Source organism: Herpailurus yagouaroundi, unplaced genomic scaffold, assembly GCF_014898765.1.
Source record: "Herpailurus yagouaroundi ecotype Mexico unplaced genomic scaffold, PumYag 67793, whole genome shotgun sequence".
Taxonomy (NCBI): domain Eukaryota; kingdom Metazoa; phylum Chordata; class Mammalia; order Carnivora; family Felidae; genus Herpailurus; species Herpailurus yagouaroundi.
In genome coordinates, this window is record NW_024420586.1 from 12,704,252 (window position 1) to 12,725,394 (window position 21,143).

The 21,143-nt window shown below is 35.3% G+C and overlaps 1 pseudogene; it reads left to right on the forward strand.

The window, feature by feature from the left end:
• Nucleotides 1-19,517: 19,517 nt before the first annotated feature.
• LOC121026059 (RNA-binding motif protein, X chromosome-like) lies at nt 19,518-20,746 on the forward strand (annotated as a pseudogene).
• The last annotated feature ends 397 nt before the right edge of the window (nt 20,747-21,143 follow it).

Below are 21,143 nucleotides of genomic sequence, written 5' to 3' on the forward strand. Positions count from 1 at the left end.
TCAGTCGGGCTGGCGAGTTGCATGCTCTGGTCTTCAGGAGGGAACCACCGACAGGCACAGAGGTCACCTGAGTCCCTTCGGACCCGGCTACAACCTGGAGTTTAGTAGCAATAAACTCAGGAGCTAGAGAGGTCCCTTTACCCTGGAATTCCTTCTTAGTCACAGACTGTTTAGCAGTGGCACGTTCTTCTTCTTCAGTCCCCGGAATCTCCGCCAAACTAGAGATCAGGCACAACCGCCGCGAGTGCTCACGCGAGACCGTGCTGCGCATGAGCAGAATCTCCCGCCCAGCGTCCGCCCCCTTTGACCCACAGAATGGGCGCTTGTTGTTGTGTGGGGTCACCGTGTCCACACAGCACAACGAAGAATCTCTGTTACACGGAACAATGGGAGGCAAGTTGACTTAAGCCTCTGTGAGAGTCTAGTGGTCGGCCCTGGGATGTAGTAACTTCTGGAAGTCACGGCTCCCAGAAGGCTGCCTGGCTCTGACGAGTGAAGTTTCCAGGAGTGAAGTGGCTAGCATTTGAAGTGGCCCCGCTGGCAGCTACAACTTAAACTACAGCCTGCTGGCAAGTGTTCCTGAACGATATATTGACAGCACCTGGACTTTCAGTGGCAACAGTGGCCTCAGCTGCCAGCAGAAGGTTCTCAGGTTCTCTTCAGACGTATGATGTAGGTGCCATTACTTTTCCTTTTGTAGATGTACTGTTTCATTTGAAAGTCGAGCCTAGTTCCATCTAAGAGGGTTCCTGCTGCAAGGAATTTAAGGACATCCTCCGTCCTCCTCCATTCTCGAGGAGGCCTCAAGGTCCAGACGTTGTGAAAGTTTCACTTCCTGACAGGAACCTGAGATAATGCCGTATGGACTCCCCTCTGAGTAGCATGGAAGGGTAGAATTTATTTTTTTTTTCTTTTTAAAATAAATTAAATACATGTCTCTTAGCTCTCTACTGAGATGCTCAAAAAAACTGTGGTAGTCCAGTAGAAAATGCAAACTTACGACCCAGATATAATTTCCAAATATTATTTTCCACTGAAAGGAACTACCAGGGCTCCTTGCAGGTAACATGTGATTCCAAGCTGTGATCAAATATAACCAAGGTGAGCCTATTCATCTTGTCATTTCTGAAATCCTACACCTAATCTCTATCACAGACTATAAAAGAACATAGGAGTCAAGGTGAAGAGACTCCCATTAGCCAAAGATAGCACAATTTGAGCTTCAAAAAGAATAAATACTGAGATGTAGCAAATCTTTTAAAATTGGTAATGACATGTATTAACATAATTATACTTAATCCTTCATTATTCCAATTTTGAGATTTTAAGCAGCTCATTATTCAGGAAATTCATACATAAGGTAAAATAATCAATGAGACTTGCACAGCACTGCTCATGAAATATTCTTGCCAAAATAAAATAAAATAATATGAAATAAAATAAATTGAATCATTTAGACATCTGGGTCTAACTAACAGTTGCAGGAAATTTTGACAAATAAGAAAATACAATGGGAATTTGAAACACACAAAATAGAAACAGTATATGAAAAGACAATAAGCCAAAGAATTTAGAAGTTAGGAAATAATAAATATAAGATCAGAAATTTATGAAACTCAAAAAAAGAAATTTGTGAAATTCAAAATAAATATACAATGGAGAGAATCAACAGGATAAAAATTGATTATTAAAAAACATTAAAACACTGGTAAAATTAATTAAGAACAGCAGCACATATAAACAATATGTGGGAGGAAAAGGGGGAAAACAATAAGTAGAGATAAAACTCAGATTACAGAAAGAAAAACAATGAAGAATTTTATGACAATGAGCTTGAAAAAAAAGACAAAATAGTCAATTTCCTGAAAAATAATGTTATAAAAATTGACTCAACATTGTCTCATCACAAATAAATTGAATCAGTATTTTAAAATGTAAAACAATATCCAACACAAGGCATAGGTGGTTTTTAGCCAAATTTTATCAAATTGCAAAGAAGAGATAAATGCAATCTTATGAACACATTTTTAGAGAATACAAAAAAAGATTACTCCCCAATTCGGTTAATGATGAGAATATAACCTCAATCGCAAAACCTCACCATGGCAGACTGAGAAAGAGAAAAAGAAACTGGAGAACAAAGCACTTTTTAATATAAATACAAAGATCCTAGATACAGTGTTAGCAAATTAAACTCAGCACTGTAAAGAAATATAATAGTGTACATCATGACCAGTTGGTCTTTTTAGAGCTTTTCAAGATTGTGTTGTGTTTTCCTAACAGTACTCTGGTTGCCATGTTAAGAAGAGACTGAAATGGAGGAAGAGGCAGAGGTGGGAGAGCAGCTAGGAGTTGGGTTGCCAGATAAAATTTTTTTTTCTGTTTTTTTTTTTTTTTTTGGTTTAAAAAAAAAAAAAAAAAAAAAAAAAAAAAGAGAGAGACAGAGCATGAACGGGGGAGGGGCAGAGAGAGAGGGAGACACAGAATCGGAAACAGGCTCCAGGCTCTGAACCATCAGCCCAGAGCCCGACGCGGGGCTCGAACTCACGGACCGCGAGATCGTGACCTGGCTGAAGTCGGGCGCTTAACCGACTGCGCCACCCAGGCGCCCCCCAGATAAAATTTTTATTGGCAAAATCTGGCCACTCTAGGAGACTATTGCAATAATTGAGATGAGATGTGTTGTTGGCTTGTACCAGGTTGGTGGTTAGGCTGATGGTGAGCAGTGATCAGATTCTGGAAACATTTCGATATTAAACTCAACAGACTTTTTTGATGGTTTGGATATGGGTTATTTACTATCCTCTGTCTTTCATCACTTGCCCCACTCTGTTCTAGGCCATTGTCATCCCTAACTGCAATTCTGAAACAGCTTCCAAATTGCTGTTTTCTGTAGCCCTATCCCTTTACACTCCCAATTTCCCGTCTAAGTAATATTTCTAAAAATGCAAATCTGATTATTCACTACCCAAGTCCTGTCAATGATTTAGTTTTGCCTGTTAGATAATGTCTGACTCCTAAAAATAGATGACATTCGCTCTGCAAGGCCATCACATCACCCTCTGTCTGGCTAAGTCCTATTCATTCTCTAAATCTTAACATAAATGTGGCATTCTCAGGAAGACCATCACTAAGACAGGTCTATACCATTGCAATAGGCTCTCATAAAATTCTAATTTCTCCTACCATACCATTTATCAAGCACTATTATTATCATTTATTTAACTGGATGTTTTCTCAACTCTTTTTGTAACTTAGGGGAGGAGAGACACATAAGTATCTTGTTTATTATTGTAACCCTAGACCTTGAAGAATATTTGATGTGGAGTACATAAAATAAATATTTTAAATGAGTTATTAATAAATTAATTAATTATGTATTTGCATTTCATATTTGCACAAGGATTATTGAGACCTACAAAATAGCAAATGCTGTGCTTCATAACAGCACACGACAAGATGCCACTAATTATTTACTAAAAATAACTACATAGAATGAGTTTTTTAACTTCAAATAGAAATTTATATAGACTTCACAAAACATAATTTTAACATTGTACATTTTAACATTTTACTTTAAGAATTACTTCAGTCTCTCATTAACTAGTACTTACTTCATTTCTACAGTATGAAAATAAAATGAACTTTTATATCTATATATTTTATGTCACTACCTATCAGTAAGATGACTAAAAAGAATAAACTCATTAGAGAACATTTCTTTCTATTACTGTAACCAATAGTGAAAAGCAATGAAGTGATGCTAAAATGGAAGTCAATGAGGAATAAAAATTATAAAAGAAAAAGGACCATATTTAAAACTTTGGGGAAGGGTTAATAGTCTGAGTGTTCATGTTACTGATAAACTCAACTTCACATCAAAAAATAAGATTTCATAACACAAAACCAGAAATATTGTGAACTTGTGGCCTTTTTAGAAGTAGTGACTTTTCTAGTTCTGGCTTGAATTTGACCCACTATTAATCTTATGTATTTACCAGACTTACTCATGTGGAAAAACCTTATATGCAGCGCCCAATGCCCAGAATTTCCTTTATACAACTGTTTTCTCTTCCTTTGTAAAAACGAACTAGCACTTCTTAGATAATAGTTGATCTTGTGACCTAGAATATATTATGACTGCTCAAAAATGAGGAGGATTTCAAAGATAGATGGGATAGTACAAGCACATATGAACTCAGTTAAAATGGATTCTCATTGTCTAAGTTTTAACAATATATGCATAACAGAGAAAATGCTACTATAATTATTTTGAACAAGTTGAGTCTGTAAATAAAAGCAAGACTATTTATTTATAATCATAAAAAATTTAGTATGAAGTTTAACAAGAAAGTTATAATACAAATAAAAAGTGATATAGTAATTTTAATTTAATTTAGGAGTTAATTTTAATGATATAGGAGTGTAATGCATATAATATTCTTTTTTCTATTAAGTAATTCTCTTTTTATGAAGAGTAGCCTTGTACCTTTCTCACTATTTGCTACTGCAAGCCAAATTATTTAGGAAAATTAAGATCCTACAGAACCAAATTGATTATAGCTGGTGTTCTCCCACCATATATAGGAAGAAAGAAATTTCAACTGGTTTTTCTAAGACAAAGAATGGACTAAATATCATATTTCTCACTGAACAGTACATGAAATCTCTGAATGACAAAATTAAATATAATTAGATAATGATAAAGATTTCTTGTTTCCAATAATGATAACAGACTAGGTCAATATACAACGTTTAATTGGCACCAGACTATAAAGCATTGGACAAATGAGAGTGAAAGCTAACCAGGGTATAAGGTATCAAAAAAGAAAGAAACTTAAGAGAAAGACGTAAGTTTGACATAATTACTGAAGCTTTTTTATTAAAAGAATGGGACCAGGAATGCCAATGTGAATTATCTTAAAGGCCACAACTATATCCCATGCCCCACTCAAGAATTAATTAGCTGATATCCAGAACCTGCAACTTGAAGTGGTCTTCTTGCCATTTGGATTGTTTCCTACCTAAATATGAGGATGACTATAGCTGTAAACTTCCCAAGTCTGCTTGTTGAGACAGAATTTCTCTGTTTCATTATAATAACTTCCTAAAATTGAAAACACTCCATCAGAAAAAAATTTAAATATTTGGATAAAGTTTGCCAAAATTTCATTCAGAAAGTCCGTAACAATATACACCATAAACATTAGTGTATAAGAGTGATTTTCCCACAGTTGCCTGCCCAGTGCCTATTCTCTTCTCACTAACAGAAAGCACATTTCATTCCAGATGGCAATGTGTTCAGCCCAAAACTGCATTTCCCAGTGATATTGCACCCAAGAGTGAGCAGTGAGTTGAAGCATAAATCGGGTAAGTCTTCTGGATGTTCTCTATTCTTCCTCCTTCTCCTGCTTGGACTAAGGACATGAAGTAGGGCTATAGCAGGAATTCTGGAGCTGAGGAGAACCTGAGAATCAATATCACTTGCTGAGGATGATGATAACCTTGGAACTACCAAATCAAGCCCTAGATTGCATACACATGTAACTTATTTTAGATGAGAAAGGAAGAAACTTCTATATTATTAAAGCCATTTATTATATATATATTCTTTTAAGAATCCTATTTTTAATTATGTTGACAAAAGTATTTATTCTTAGTTTAATTTTAAGTTCTTTCAGGGCTTAGTACCAGTTCATCTTCACCAGGCTTATGTATTTGTGAGCTTTTTTCTCTGTCTTAACCAGTTGCAAAGTTTTTAATAAATCCTAGGTGTGATGACACACACACATTATCTCTGAGAACTCTCGTCAGAAATCCAGACCCAGCTGCTTTCTTGAAATCTGAGATTTTCATTTAAATGTCTCAAAGGATACTAACACTTAAAAATTCCCCACCCTATACATGTAGCCTTCTCCCTAACAATGAACACACCTCTTCTAACATGTTTTATCTTAGTGAAAAGATATTTATGTCCAATAAATCACATACATCAAAAACCTAGTCTTTCAGTCTGGTACATCTTTTTCTCGTGATGAGTTAATTCATTATCTCTGGTAGTGCACAAATAAAGTAGTGTTGTAGATGGCTTCCCTATATCCAAATTGTCCCCTTTTAATCTATTCTTAAGTACTTCAACCAGTGTGAACTTTTAGAAATGTGAATTTGAAAATGTGCCTCATACACGGACAACACACACACACGCGCGCGCGCACACACACACACACACACACACACACACACACACCTTAAATCAGTCAATGATTTCCCATGATTTTCAGATAAAGACCAAAAAAGTTAATATGGCTGATAAGGCCATGCATGTTCCAGTCTCTACTACTGCCCATGCATCATGTAGCACTATAATCCTCTTTTCTCCTTTATAGCCACAGTAGCTTCTTTCACTTCCATGACCATATCGTGGTTACTTTCTTCTTAGGATCTCTGACAATACTTCCCCTTCATCCCAATGACTCTGATTACTACTACTCATTCTTTAATTTTCAACACAATGAAAACTTTCTGAGGGATCCTTTTTGATTCCCTCTCTGGGTCATATCTCCTGGTTATCTCTCTAGCACTGTGTAATACAAGTATCACCTTCTGTCTAGTACTGTGTGAAATTTGACCCACATTTTTATCGTTAATGCCTAACATAGTGTCTACTGTGATAATGGCACTACCATTAAATATTTGATGACTAAATTAATAAATAATCTGTATTTGTGCTAGCTAGAATTTATCTTCATGTGTTTCTTATGAGAGAACATGTGTGGTTCATTTTCTCTGCTCTACACACAGAACTGACAAACCACCTGGCATATAAATTTTTTTACTTTCTTTCTCTTTCCAAATACTGTGGATTTTACTCTCTTCTGCATTTATTATTGCAGAAGTTTCAAGGGTCATTTTTTATGCCTTGGAGTAAGACTGATTTTCTGCCTCCTTGAGTGTAGAATTATTAATTTTTTTTCTTGAAATATTTTACGAATTCACTAGGATAAGATGAGGTATTTTCTTGGTAAGCACTTTGTCTTATAAGTCAAACCTCTCTTCAGTTGTATGTTTTCTTAAATTATATCTTATATTGATGTTTTTTCATTACCCTTTGGTTTTGATCTCCTTGGGAAGATAAATGTTCTCATTCTCTCTTCTCCATGTCTTATCCTGTAGTTGATGATTGTCTTCCTCTTTTTTTGTTACTCTGTGTTCAGGGGAAATGTCCTAGGTTTGTCCTCCACAGGATGGATTCAGTTTCTGTAACACCATCATTCTGCTTCATTGTTTTCAAGACTGAATTTCAATCTGCAGTATTAAATCTTTGCCATGTTGCCTTATCTCACTGTACTCTCTATTCCTTTCTTCCTGACTTTGAAATCAACTCAATTTTGATCATGATTGGTATTTTCTTTATAGCTTTCAACGCTGTTACTGAGAACATAATTCATTATCAATTTCTTAAAACTAATTTCTGTTTATGTGGTACAGCTTTCTCCCAAAGTTGGGTTTTTGTTTTGTTTTGTGATTGTTGTTTTATGACTTGTGATATCTATGAAATAGAAGATATAAAACTTAATCTGTCGTTAGGTCAGTTTCAGGTCTAAATCAGTGAATTCTCTGTTCTTATAATAACCATGAGATTACTATTAGAACTATTTACTTAATTTTCAAAACAGAGAGAACTGATTAGCCCACCCAACAGCTGGTGCAAAAGAGTTTTTATTGTTGCTATTTTGTAATTGTAAGTTTTCCTTTTGTAATGTAATGCTGTTTGTAATGTGTTGTTTTCTGATCTAAGGAAGGATATCGGTTTCACTGCCTGGTTGGTTATGTGCCCATGAGGTAGAGATCTGTTTCTGGATATTCTTAGAAATTCTTTTTTCTTTCATTAGCAGACATGGTAAATAACTACATTTTCCAAAGGACATCATTCCAGTAGTTCTCTCATCTCAGAATGAGACTGATTGTAGAATGAGAGACATGAGTGGGGCAGATTGGGGAGGACAGATGATACAGTCCTATCTTTTTGAGGGGTAAAATGAATCAATTTAACAAATAGATGAATGGAAGTTTTTATGGTTTCCTCTTCCCTCCATATCTCTGTTGCTTATACAACATTCTGCCTCATGAGCTCACTTATACTTTAGTAAATAAAAATGTCTTTGAGCCTTGTAGATTAAAGATTCTTAGTTTCCAATGCTGTTAAAAGTCTGAAACTTTTGAGACACCTGGGTGACTCAGTTGGTAAGTGTCTGACTTTTGGTTTGGTTCAGGTCATGATCTCCTGTTTAGTGAGATCCAGCCCCATATTGGGCTCTGCACTGACAGCACATAGCCTGCTGTGGATTCTCTCTCTCTCTCTCTCTCTCTCTCTCTCTCTCTCTCTCTCTGCCCCTCCCCTGCTTGCTCTCTCTTTCTCTCTCTCTCAAAATAAATAAATAAACTTTTTAAAAAAAGTCTGAAACTTTTTGGAAGATTTAATGTTTATTCCAGTGGTTGGAGAACAAGTTAGTGATCAGTCTGCCATCATAACTTGAAAATTCCTCTTTAATATCTGCAGTGTTCTCAAGGAGAAAATTATTACAGATTCTAAAGACTAACTGACAAAGACTCTTTTGGTACAAAAATAAATGTCATGTAGAAACCACCTATTAATATTTTAATTTTTTTTCTTTTTATGTACTTTGAACTAAAATTTAAACTCCAATAATATTTTTATTACTTATTATTTTATTAACAGTTCAAAATAATAATTCAAATGTTAATATGTACTGTAGGTGACAAAAATATATATTCATTGGCGATATCAGATCTTCTGTTTCACTTTATCAACTGTATACTGATTAGTTAATATTTGAGGGAAAATGAGTGTGTTTGATCACTGGGTATTGATGGTGAAATGATGCAACTTAATAACTTATTTTTGTGCTGGTAATATTTTATTTGATCTCACTACATAGAAGGCAAAGCCTCCTAGAAATCAGAATGTGATTTTTATATATATTTAATGATTCTTCTACATTAACTGCCTTTGATTATATTTTTCTTAGTAGAAGAAAATGTTATACTTCTATTACCAATGTTGTTATAGCACATATTCAAAAACCAAACTCCTGCTGCTATAATAATTAACTTAAATGTGTACAGTTTTGTGGGAATTATTTAATTATTCAAAATTCATAATTGTTCACTGATACAAAGTAGAAAAAACTATTTCTTTTAAACTTATTTTGTTTTCTAAAGGGTTTTGATAGAATAGGTATATGAATAATATTTTGGCAATCATTTCAGAGTTTTTAAAACTAGATTTTTCATGAGTTAGATATAGATGATATTAATTTTTAATTTATACTTTATCTGCTTAAAAACAGAATATGAGAGGACCTATAAAAATAGATAAAAAAGGACCAAAATAGAAAGAAAAAACTTTATGAATTATTGAATTTGTAAGAAGGTAATATTATAATGACAAGGGGTGACAATTTCTGTCATTTATTAAACATTAAGTTTTGCTAAAGTAAAATAAAAAAATAAAATCAAGATGAATCTAACATAAAAATATAAATTCAGAACATATGAATCTCATTATGTAATAAAAGGGAACATCAAATGAAAGATGCCTAGACCTGTTTCAAAATTTTTTACATTATCATAGTGTTAAATGGACTTAAATAAGTCCCACCCATTCACTCATTCATCTACTCCGTTCAATTATTTAACATATATGTATTGAGCAGTTGCTCTGTACCAGGCACATTTATTAAGTGATAGGTTATAGCAGGAAAACAAAGTACAAACAAAAATCTCTGACCTCATGAAGTTTATACTTTATTAAGGAAAACAGAACATTAACAAATCAAAAAGTAAGATATATGTTATATGTTGGTAATTGTTGAGCAGTTTAAGGACTACAGGCTGGAGTCGGGGAGGTGTGAGTGTTCAAAATAAGATAGCAGAGGACCTTATTCTCATCCACATGAAATGAAAATACTTTCTCACCTGTAAATAATTTTGCCTGCTGACAAGGTCAGTTTTTTCTCTTACAAGCAGCTTTACATTAGTTCACGTGTCTTAGCAAATGGTTGATGAAGACCCCAGAATTCCATCTTACAGAATACGGTATACCTGCTTTACACAGGAAATTTATAAGTGCAAGTGTCTTTAGTGATCCACCTTGTCGAGAGGAAAATTTCAGTATTGCTCCTATGGGGAGAAAAATTCAGATATTGTGCAAAACCATTTCCCAGGGGCCTGTGAGGTTTGAGTCACCTACTAAATATACATTGAAATAACAAATTGCTGCATTGGCTTCATTAGTATTCATGAAATTACCTTTGGAAAATATCTACCAAAAACAATTTTGACTTTGGCAGATTTACTATTATTCTGTCATTTCTGAAAGTAATTGGAATATAAGATTGGTTATTTCTAGAGACAATTCCTGGTTCATATCGTTAAGACTATTTAATCTATGTTCAGAACATCTGTCATCCTCTTTGCTATTATAGGATACACATCTAATTATTTTAAAGTATGCACAAGAAAAGTTAAATATAATTCAAAGTAAAAGGAGACTAAATTTTGGCCTTATTTTCTTCTCTATGATATTGAAGTCTTATGAGAATACCCATATAAATTCTTATATTTATATTAAAATGCAAGCTTACATGATTACCTTATATGGATCAAAGTATTACTTACAGAAAGTTAAAGATGATTTGTACAAATATAAAATAAACATTTCTTATTAAATTTTTTTTAATGTTTGTTCATTTTTTGAGAAAAAGACAGAGTGTGAGCGGGGGAGGGGCAGAGAGAGAGGGAGACACAGAATCCAAAGAAGGCTCCAGGCTCTGAGCTGTCGGCACAGAGCCCGAAGCAGGGCTTGTACCTACAGACCTCGAGATTGTGACCTGATCTGAAGTCGGACACTTAACCCACTGAGCCACCTGGGCACCCCTAAAATAAACATCTTATTCAACTCATTAATTAATGAGAAAAACTACTAAGATGGTAAAAACTGGCTCCAAGAGCATTTCATGAAAAGGGGTTTATATAGTCTAGCAAGAAAAACATCTAAAATATTTTAAAGAAAGGCTGCTAGGTTAGATACAAAACTCATTACTGTCCTATGGGGCAATCAAACCATAACCATCACAATTATCTTTTCTATCAGAGAGAAACTTACATGTTTGCAAGTAACTTTATAGTGTCTGGGTTCTGATCAGATAGTAAATAACAAACTCAAACACAGGTACATTTCCCTAGAAAATTATATAATTTTCTAATAACTCACTAGGGTGAGTTTATTGAACAATGTCAGAATAACATTGAAAAGACATGCTACCCACCTTTTCTGCCTTTTTTCCATTTTTAATAATTTTCTTAATCTCCCTGTCTTAGTTCAGGAAAGTATAACAAATAAAAGGCTTGATAGCTTAAACAACATTTATTTCTCACAGTTCTGACAGGAAGACCAACATCAAGGTGTCAGCATGTTTGGGTTCTCATGAGGACCCTTTCCTAGTTTGCAGATGGCCGTGTTATTTGTGTCTTCATGTGGAAGAAAGAGAGATTATCTCCTTCATGTTTTGTCATATAAAGGCACTAATTCCATTCATGAATGCTCCACTTTCATGACCTAATTACCTTCCAAAGGCCTCATCTCCAAATACTATCACGTTGGGGATTAGGGTTTCAACATAGCAATTTTGGGAAGACATGAGCATTCAGTCGAGCATTCCCTGTTTTGACCATAAATAATCTCCAAATATTGATTAGGGAAAAAAAATATTGGCCTGCTTATAGCTTAGACTGTTTATTTTTACTGATGCAATAAGAGGTGTTAAATAACTCCATAAGCTTCCTTGATCATGTAATATTTTACAGATTCTGAAGCAAAACTGTTACCTTTTGTTTGTAAACCTTATTGAAGAATCCAAGATTGAAGAACCCGAGAACCACTTAAAGGACTCTATAAAGTCTAGGCTAAGAAGTTAAGCCCAAGAAAATCTCTCCCCTAGGGGCACCTGGCTGACTCAAGTGGGTTAAGCATCCACCTGACTCTTGGTTCAGCTCAGGTCATGATCTCACAGTTCATGAGTTCGAGCCCCGCATCAGTTCTGTGCTGATGCGTTGGAGCCTGCTTGGGATTTCTCTCTCCCTCTCTCCCTGCCCCTCCCCAACTTGCTCTGTCTCTTTCTCTAAAAAAATAAACATTTAAAAAATTTCTTTAAAAAAAATAAAATTTCTCCCCTAGGTTTTGCTATTGTATCCATAGAATTAGTAACATCCTCTTTCCTCAATGTCCCCAAAATAAGTGAGGTTTCCTGGCCTGCCAAGAAGTGACTTCATCATTTGTGAGGCTGAAGCCCTGTAAGCCAGGTACCAGGCCAATTTTCTGTGAGGGTTTAGTAGACAGAAGTGCCTTTGTTCTTTAATGGTGAGCTTGCTGAACCTGATTAAAAGTGGTTCATTCCCACATAGAACACCATAGTGTGCCTTTGGTTGCACAATCAACTTTTCCAATTTGAAGTAAAATGGAGACAGATTCTTATTTAATAATGAAAATAACTATTGCCACAAAAATAAGAAAACTCTGAAAATATTTATTTCTGAATTGTGAGACTTCATTGAGAATTAGACTCCATTTTAAAATGTTTCATTTCTATTTATAAAAGGATAAAAAAACTTCTAAATTGAGGGTAAGTGATCTACATGGAAAAACATGTGATTCCTTATATATTAATCAGTAGATAGAGCATTAAAACAATATCAACAATATTGCAAATAAATAACCACTATTAAAATTTTCTGATCAGTTCATTCAGTCCTTTGTAATTAATTCTTATTCCCCTGGACCTTGGATTAGCAATATGCTTTCATGAAGTCATCTTCTTGTGAAATAGTCTTAGAAAACCTAATTCAACCCTCTAGTACCGTTGGAAAGATTTCTAAGTGATATAAACTTGACAGTCTTTAGTTAAGAGTCTGTTATTTCATTTATCAATAGTTAAGATATTTGGTAGAGTCCTTTTCTTGAGTCACAGAGAGCTTTTTTGAATACATGAGTTCTAACTTTTGAGTCTTCAAGTAAAAATCAGAGGAAAGCAAAGTTCACGTATAGATGAGAATACATGGCTGTTGTTAATTTACTACAATAATCAAGAGTATCAAAATGGAAGTCAGCTATTAGGGTGTACAATGCAATACTATTTCATGAGATTCTAATCCATTGTCATTTGAAGATAATAGCTAAATATTATAATTATTCTGTTGATTGTTGTATTCACTTGGCTTTGCTGTGAAGTGTAAAATCTCTTAAATTTTTATATTAAAATCATTTTATGTGCAAAATTAACTTAGGCAAGGATGAGATTTTTATTTTTTTAATTATTCTTTTTATTCATCTCTTAAAATGGTATTGAACTAGTTAATAAATATGGATCATACCAAATCTAACTAAATTTTTATAGTATTTTGTTGTTGTTTTTAATAAGGAGAAGGAAGAATTATTTCTGATTTTCTAGAGCCTGCTGAGAAGCCTCAAAGATACTTTCAGGTGTATACATATATTAATTTTTTTAGTTAAAGGTCTGATCCTGAGAAGACAAAATCAAAACAATTATCAAGGAAGATTTAGGTACTTGATTAAGGTAGAATGATAAGCACCTGAGAAACAATATTTGCTTATCTATTTAATCCATGTGGTAATATAATGCTTTAAAATAAACTAGAAAAAGGTTACAATGGTTGTCAGAATTTTAGCTCTTTAAAAATGAGGACTCTTTGTTCTTTTAGTTTTTAATAATCTATAACAGAGGTTAGCAAAACCATGGCCCATAGGCCTACTCATGAGTTCATGGGTACAGTTCATAAGCTAACAATGGTTTTTATATCCTCAAATGTTTGAAAAAATTTAAAATAGGGATAACATTTTGTGAGATATGAAAATTCACTGCCCATAAATATTATTGAACACAACCACACTTAATTATTTACACTACTGACAAGGAAAATTTTTTCTTTACCTTTCAAGATTCTTTTGGCTGGTATAAGAATTAAATTGACATAAGACAGATTGGCAGAAGAAAATGTAATTTAATTCTGTATGTATGGGAGCTCTAGAAGAATATGAAGCTCAGGCGCCATCAGGCAATTGAGACTTATGGACTATCCAGAGCTAAGGAGAAGTGGGTAGGTGTCAGGGGATTCAAAGGGAAGGAAGAGAATTCAAAGGAAAAAAAAAAAGAGTATATGTTTGGTAAACAAATGATTGCTGGACTGTACAGAAACAGTGGGACACAGAGACTAATTTTATCAAACATGCTTTGCTATGTTTCTCCCTGTCTACCACACCTAATTCATATTATACTGTCATTACCTATGGTGATAGCTCTCTCCTGGAGCAGGTCCTCTGTAAATTCTTTTCGTTAGTTGAAAGGCAAAAAAGAAAAACTTCTTGGGTCTCCTGTTTCTTAAAAGTAATCAGCCTAAAATAATCCACATGACAGAGAGACACATTTTTGGGTGGCAATTTTTCCTCCCCTCTACATATTGTCTATGGCTGTTTTTTCAGTACAGTGACAGAGTAGTTGTGACAGATCTTAGGGTCCTTATAGTCCTCAAAGCCGAAAATATTTAACATATGGCCCTTTACAGGAAAAAAAAAATGCTGACTGCTGTTCTAGAACTCAATGAAGTCAACACAAGGCGCTGAAAATTGAGTGAGATACTGAATTTCTTGTCTCTGAGCATATTACACAAAGAGTAGGTAAGCTTTTTACTCCTCCTTATTAAAACTTAAAACTTTAAGAGCACTTGTCATTTTAACAAAGAGAAAACCAACTAAAAGATTCACAGCTCCTTCTTTATAAATTATCTTGTGAATTAGCTCATCAACATTGAGCAAAATTTGTCAAAATGTTAATACATTTCAACTCTTCTTTTCAGTCCATTATTTGTAGTTATATAAACCAAGACTAAATTCCCTTAGTGCAAAAATTCCACAACTTTCTGTATATATCCAGTTTTCTTCTTTTGTTATCATCATTCACATTTTGACACAGACACCTTATTTTACAAACTTCTTTCTTTCCTTCTTTTTTTTAATAAAACACATCCTATTACCTTGCATACACACCTGTGTTTTTCTGCTATTATCGACTTAATAGTGTCTCAGTTACTCATAGTAACTCTTTAACCAATTTAATTTCTTTTTCACAAAGAAATTATATCTCACACAAAACAATTAACAGATGAACCAACTCATGAGTCCATATAAGAATCTTAGAAAATTATGTACAGACATCCATACTACTTTGTACATAATTGCCATTGCATAAGAACTTTGTCAGAATTACGAATATATAGTAGTTTAAAATTTTTCACAATCCTAATCAGGTCTATAAATGAATTTGCTCTCTGATCAATAAGCCAATATAAAAGGTTTATGAATTTCAGATTTATTAGTCTCTTCATGAAAAAACAGACTTAAATATAATAAAAAATAAAATACATTGTATTATATTTAATACTTATAACAATCTGAGAAGTCATAAAACTGTTTTGAAGCTAGTCTAATTTGTACAAAGATTCTCTTTGAATATGTGAGCTTGGGTTCTTACATATACATGCTCACAGTTTCTATAAGAAATTTTTTCTCTTAAAAGGCTAGCTCTGGAAAACAGTGTGGAGGTTCCTCAAAAAATTATAAATAGACCTACCCTATGACCCAGCAATAGCACTGCTAGGAATTTACCCAAGGGACACAGGAGTGATGATGCATAGGGGCACTTGTACCCCAATGTTTATAGCAGCACTTTCAACAATAGCCAAATTATGGAAAGAGCCTAAATGTCCATCAGCTGACGAAGGGATAAAGAAATTGTGGTTTATATACACAATGGAATACTACATGGCAATGAGAAAGAATGAAATATGGCCTTTTGTAGCAACGTGGATGGAACTGGAGAGTGTTATGCTAAGTGAAATAAACCATACAGAGAAAGACAGATCTATGTTTTCACTCTTTTTTTTTTAAGTTTTATTTATTTTTGAGACAGAGAGAGACAGAGCATGAATGGGGGAGGGTCAGAGAGAGGGAGACACAGAATCTGAAACAGGCTCCAGGCTCTGAGCGCTCAGCACAGAGCCGGACGCGGGGCTCGAACTCACGGACCGCGAGATCGTGACCTGAGCCGAAGTCGGCCGCTCAACCGACTGAGCCACCCAGGCGCCCCTATATGTTTTCACTCTTATGTGGATCCTGAGAAACTTAACAGAAGTCCTTGGGGGAGGGGAAGAAAAAAAAAAGAGGTTAGAGAGGGAGAGAGCCAAAGCATAAAAGACCCTTAAAAACTGAGAACAAACTGAGGGCTGATGGGGGGTGGGAGGGAGGGAAGGGTGGGTGATGGGTATTGAGGAGGGCACCTTTTGGGATGAGCACTGGGTGTTGTATGGAAACCAATTTGACAAAGAATTTCATATTAAAAAAAAGGCTAGCATATTTAAGGTATCAGCTTCTTTATTTTCTGTGTACCTTTAGAAATGCTAGATATAGAGAAGCATTTATAAATCTCTAATAACTCATTAAAATAAAGCTCCATTAATTTTGGAGGCTGTATAATGTAATTCATCAACACTCTTTGGAGATACGAAAATATTTCAGATTACAAGAGGCTTTTCTCAATTATACACCCCAGCAGTAAGAGAACTTACAGATTCATTTTTCTACCTCAGCCGTAAGTCAAAAATAAATGTAGAAACATACAAATGTATCTCCTCAGATATCAAAAGACTGTTTTTGGTCCTATGCTAAGTTGCAAAAGGGTGACTTTTGTGATAGTGAAACTAAAAAAGCAATTGTCAAACCTTTTTTTTTTTTAAAAATATTTATTTATTTTTGAGAGAGATAGAGACAGAATGCAGGTGGGTTAGGGGCAGAGAGAGGGAGACACAGAATCCGAAGTAGGCTCCAGGCTCTGCACTGTCAGCACAGAACCCAACGTGGGGCTTGAACCCACAAGCTGTGAGATCATGACCTGAGCCAAAGTCGGATGCTCAACTGACTGAGCCACCCAGGCACCCCTCAAACCTTCTATTATAACTTCCATGGAGCAGGACAAGCAAATGGTAAAGACATACCCGCCACTGGGTCCTGCAAGGCTGGGGGCTGAGGAGCCAAGACACTGGCTGCATATCAAGAAGAATAAGAGATAACATCCTTTGGGAAACAGCCTTACATTGGACTGAGGGAGAGAAAAATATACTACCCCAAAATATGCCTCTTTGGCATATTGATTATTTTAAGCTAGTTAATTTTTTTATTTTTTTGAATATTTATTTTTGAGAGAGAGAGACAGAGGATGAGAGGTGAAGGGCAGAGAGAAAGAGGGAGACACAGAATCCAAAGCAGGCTCCAGGCTCTGAGTTGTCAGCACAGACACGAATTGTGAGATCCTGACCTGAGCCGAAACCAAAAGTCAGATGCTTAACCAACTGAGCTACCCAGGTCCTCCAGCAAGCTGCCATCTTAAATCTCATCTCCAGCTAATGTAAATATTTTAAAAGTGCTGTACTAACCTAAGGGTAAAAAAGTGGAGATGGATGCTCCACTTTTTACACATGTCCTATTTTACAAATTTGGGGGGGGGTGTTACAGATGTTTTACATTAATAATGTCCTATTTTACAAATTTGGGAGGGGGTGGTGTTATAGGTGTTTATGTTATTATTATGTTTTATAATAACATGTATGTTACATATATTCTTTTTTTCTGGTGTATTATTTATCTATGGTGCACATTACCTCAAACTTCAGCTGGGCAAAAACTCAAGAGCAATTTAGCACGGTGGATCTGGCTTAGGGTCTCTCATGATGTTCAGTCACATGTCAGCCAAGGCTGCCAATATCTGAAGAATTGACTAGAGCTAGAGAAACTGTTTCTATGGTACCTCACTCACATGTCTAGTGCTGGCTTTGGGAGGAGGACTCAGCTCTTCCCTACTTTGCCTATCTGTGGGCTTCTTTAGTTATTTTTACCATCTGTCAAATTGCTTCTCACAGAAGAAGTAATCCAAGAGAAAGCAAGGTGGAAACTGCACTGCCTTTTATGACCTCACTTTGGAAGTCACACACCGTCGGACACCTCTTCAATATGGGAGGAAGCTATAAAGGGGCATACATATCCAAAATGTGAAGTACTGGGGGCCATCTTGGAGGATGGTTATTACAGTACGTGTCATATACTGTATTTATTTTTGTAATGTTTATTCATTTTTGAGAGGGAGACAGAGAGAGAGAGAGAGAGAGAGGGAGACAGAGAATCCCAAGTAGTCTCCAGGCTCCGAGCTGTCAGCACATCAGAGCCTTATGTGGGGCTTGAACTCGGTGAACCATGAGATCATGACCTAGGCCCAAGTCAGACACTTAACCAACTGAGCCACCCAGGCGCCCCCATATATTATATTTTAAAAAGAAAGAAAGAAATATATCTTTCCTGAGCAACATATGGAAGACCAATTAATCTCCCTAATTATTCTCAGAATACCATGAAAGAATGTAATTTATATAATTCTTTATAAATCCATAACCTCACCCATAAGAAAAAATGCCACAGAGCTTATATGCAATATTTATTCAAAGACTAACTTTCACAAAATAAATTTACTTGAAATTGTTGATTGCCTTGATAAAATAGGAGAAGCCTGATATCTTTACATGGCCATATGTTGGCATAATGTGACAGACCATTTTCATTTTCAGTATTTTGTTTAAAGTTTGAACATATTTTTTCTGCATGAAAATAAATAATTTTTGAGGAGTATATTGGTCATTCCATCTATAATCTACATCTATACATTGTAGTACATATGAGAAAATGATAGTATTACATTAAGTAAATTATATGTAGACTCTAATAAATTTAACTTCTAAAGGAATATTGCCATTAAAAATATGCTTAATTATTGTATGTCAAGAGTATATGTTTAACTTCTTTCCATATTTATTTCAAAAACAGTAAAATTAATGTTATTTATCCTTTAAAACATGGGTAAAAATATTAAGAGTTAAAAGTTAATGGAATTTTGCATACCCATATATATCCTGTTGATCAGATAAGCTATACTGAAACTATGAAATTGGGTATTGTATTTAAAGCCTACATGTTGTTTTCTCCTGTGTTATAACAGAAGAAATTTTCTATGCTGTTATAGGAGAATTTTAATCTTTTACTTGGAAAATTACAACACTAGTACACAAGTCAAGTCTTAACACATTTAACATTTGCTTATTGAAAGCAATGTCATAAAGTCAAATAGGTAGCCAATTAATTTATTGAATTAAAATTTGATATGAGGTTCACCCTTGTTATGCAGTAGTGCTAGCAGCTTCCCTCTAATGTTCTTAGAACCAGCAGCCCTCCCTGGTGCTGAGCTGCTGAAAAGTCCCTGCCTGCAAGCTTGTAAGAGCTTGAAATCATCATCTCCCCTCCAATTCTCACCAGGGGGAAAAAAATGGTTGAAGCAGGTGGCCCAGGAAAACTTCTCATTGGTGATCTTAATACAGAAACAAATGAGAAAGCCCTTGAAGCATTGTTTGATAAATGTGGATGAATAGTGGAAGTTCTAGTGGTGAAAGATGGTGAAACCAACAAATCAAGAGGATTCGCTTTTGTCACATTTGAAAGCCCAGCAGGTGTTAAGGATACAGCCAGAGACATGAATGGGAAGTCCTTAGATTTGGAAAAGCCATCAAGGTAGAAGAAGCAACTAAACCATCATTTGAAAGTGGTAGATGTGGACCACCTCCACCTCCAAGAAGCAGAGGCCCTTCAAGAGGTCTTAGAGGTGGAAGAGGAGGAAGTGGAAGAACCAAGGGACCTCCCTCACGTTGAAGGCACATGGATGATGGTGGCTATTCCATGAATTTTAACCTAAGTTCTTCCAGGGGACCACTTCCAGTAAAAAGGATCACCACCACGAAGTAGCTGTCCTACTCATAAAGATATTCCCCTTTCAGACCAGTTTGCAGCAGCAGTGCAGTGGAAAGAAGAGCTCCTGTGCAACGTGGAAGAGATAGTTATGAAGGCCCATCTTGAAGTGAACCCCTGCCCTCTTGTAGAGGTGTTTCTTTGTCCCCAAGGGATGATGGGTATTATACTAAAGGCAGCTATTCAACCAGAGATTACCCAAATTCTTGTGATACAAGGGATTATGCATCACCACCAAGAGATTTTACCTACTGTGATTATCATCATTCCAGTTCACATGATAACTACCCATCAAGAGGCTATAGTGATAGAGATGGCTATGGTCCTGATCCTAACTATTCAGATCTTCCGAGTGGAGCTTCCTATAGAGATTCATATGAAAGTTATGGTAACTCACATAGTGCTCCACCTACACAAGGGCCCCTGCCATCTTATGGTGGAAGTAGTCGCTATGATTACAGCAGCTCACATAATGGATATGGTGGAAGTCAAGACAGTTTCTCAAGCAGCTGAAGTGATCTCTACTCAAATGATACAGTTGGCAGACAAGAAAGAGAGCTTTCCCTTTCTATAGAAAGGAGGTATCCCCTTCCATGTGATTCCTACAGCACTTCAAGCTACAGAGCATCTAGTAGTGGTAACTGTGGAGGAAGCCAGTCTGATAGAGGGGGAAGAAGCAGATATTAAAAACAAACAAAACCTTGGACCAAAATCCCCGTTAAAATAAACAAACAGAAAAGTGGGACCTTTTCTGCCATAAATACCCAAGGACTACTAAAAGGAAAAAATGTGTCATCTTTTTAAAATTTCCTGTTAAGTTCCCTTACCATAATTTTTATGTTCTTGTGAGGGAAATAAAAGTAAAACCTGTTTAATCCTATTGGACTTTATGGCATTACTTTCAACAAGCAAATGTTAAATGTGTTAACACTTGATTTGTATACTAGTGTTGTAGTTTTCCAAGTAAAAGCGTCCCAAAAGACCACTTGCTATATCTTATTTTTCCCAGTAAATGAGGCAAGTCATTCTAAGACCTTCCATAAATATCTAGCCATCTAAAATGGAAAGGTGAATCCTTCTGCTTAAACAAGCTTGTTATTAAAGGCTGGTGGGAGTATGCTACTCTTAGGATTTCAGAGTGTCTTCAAAC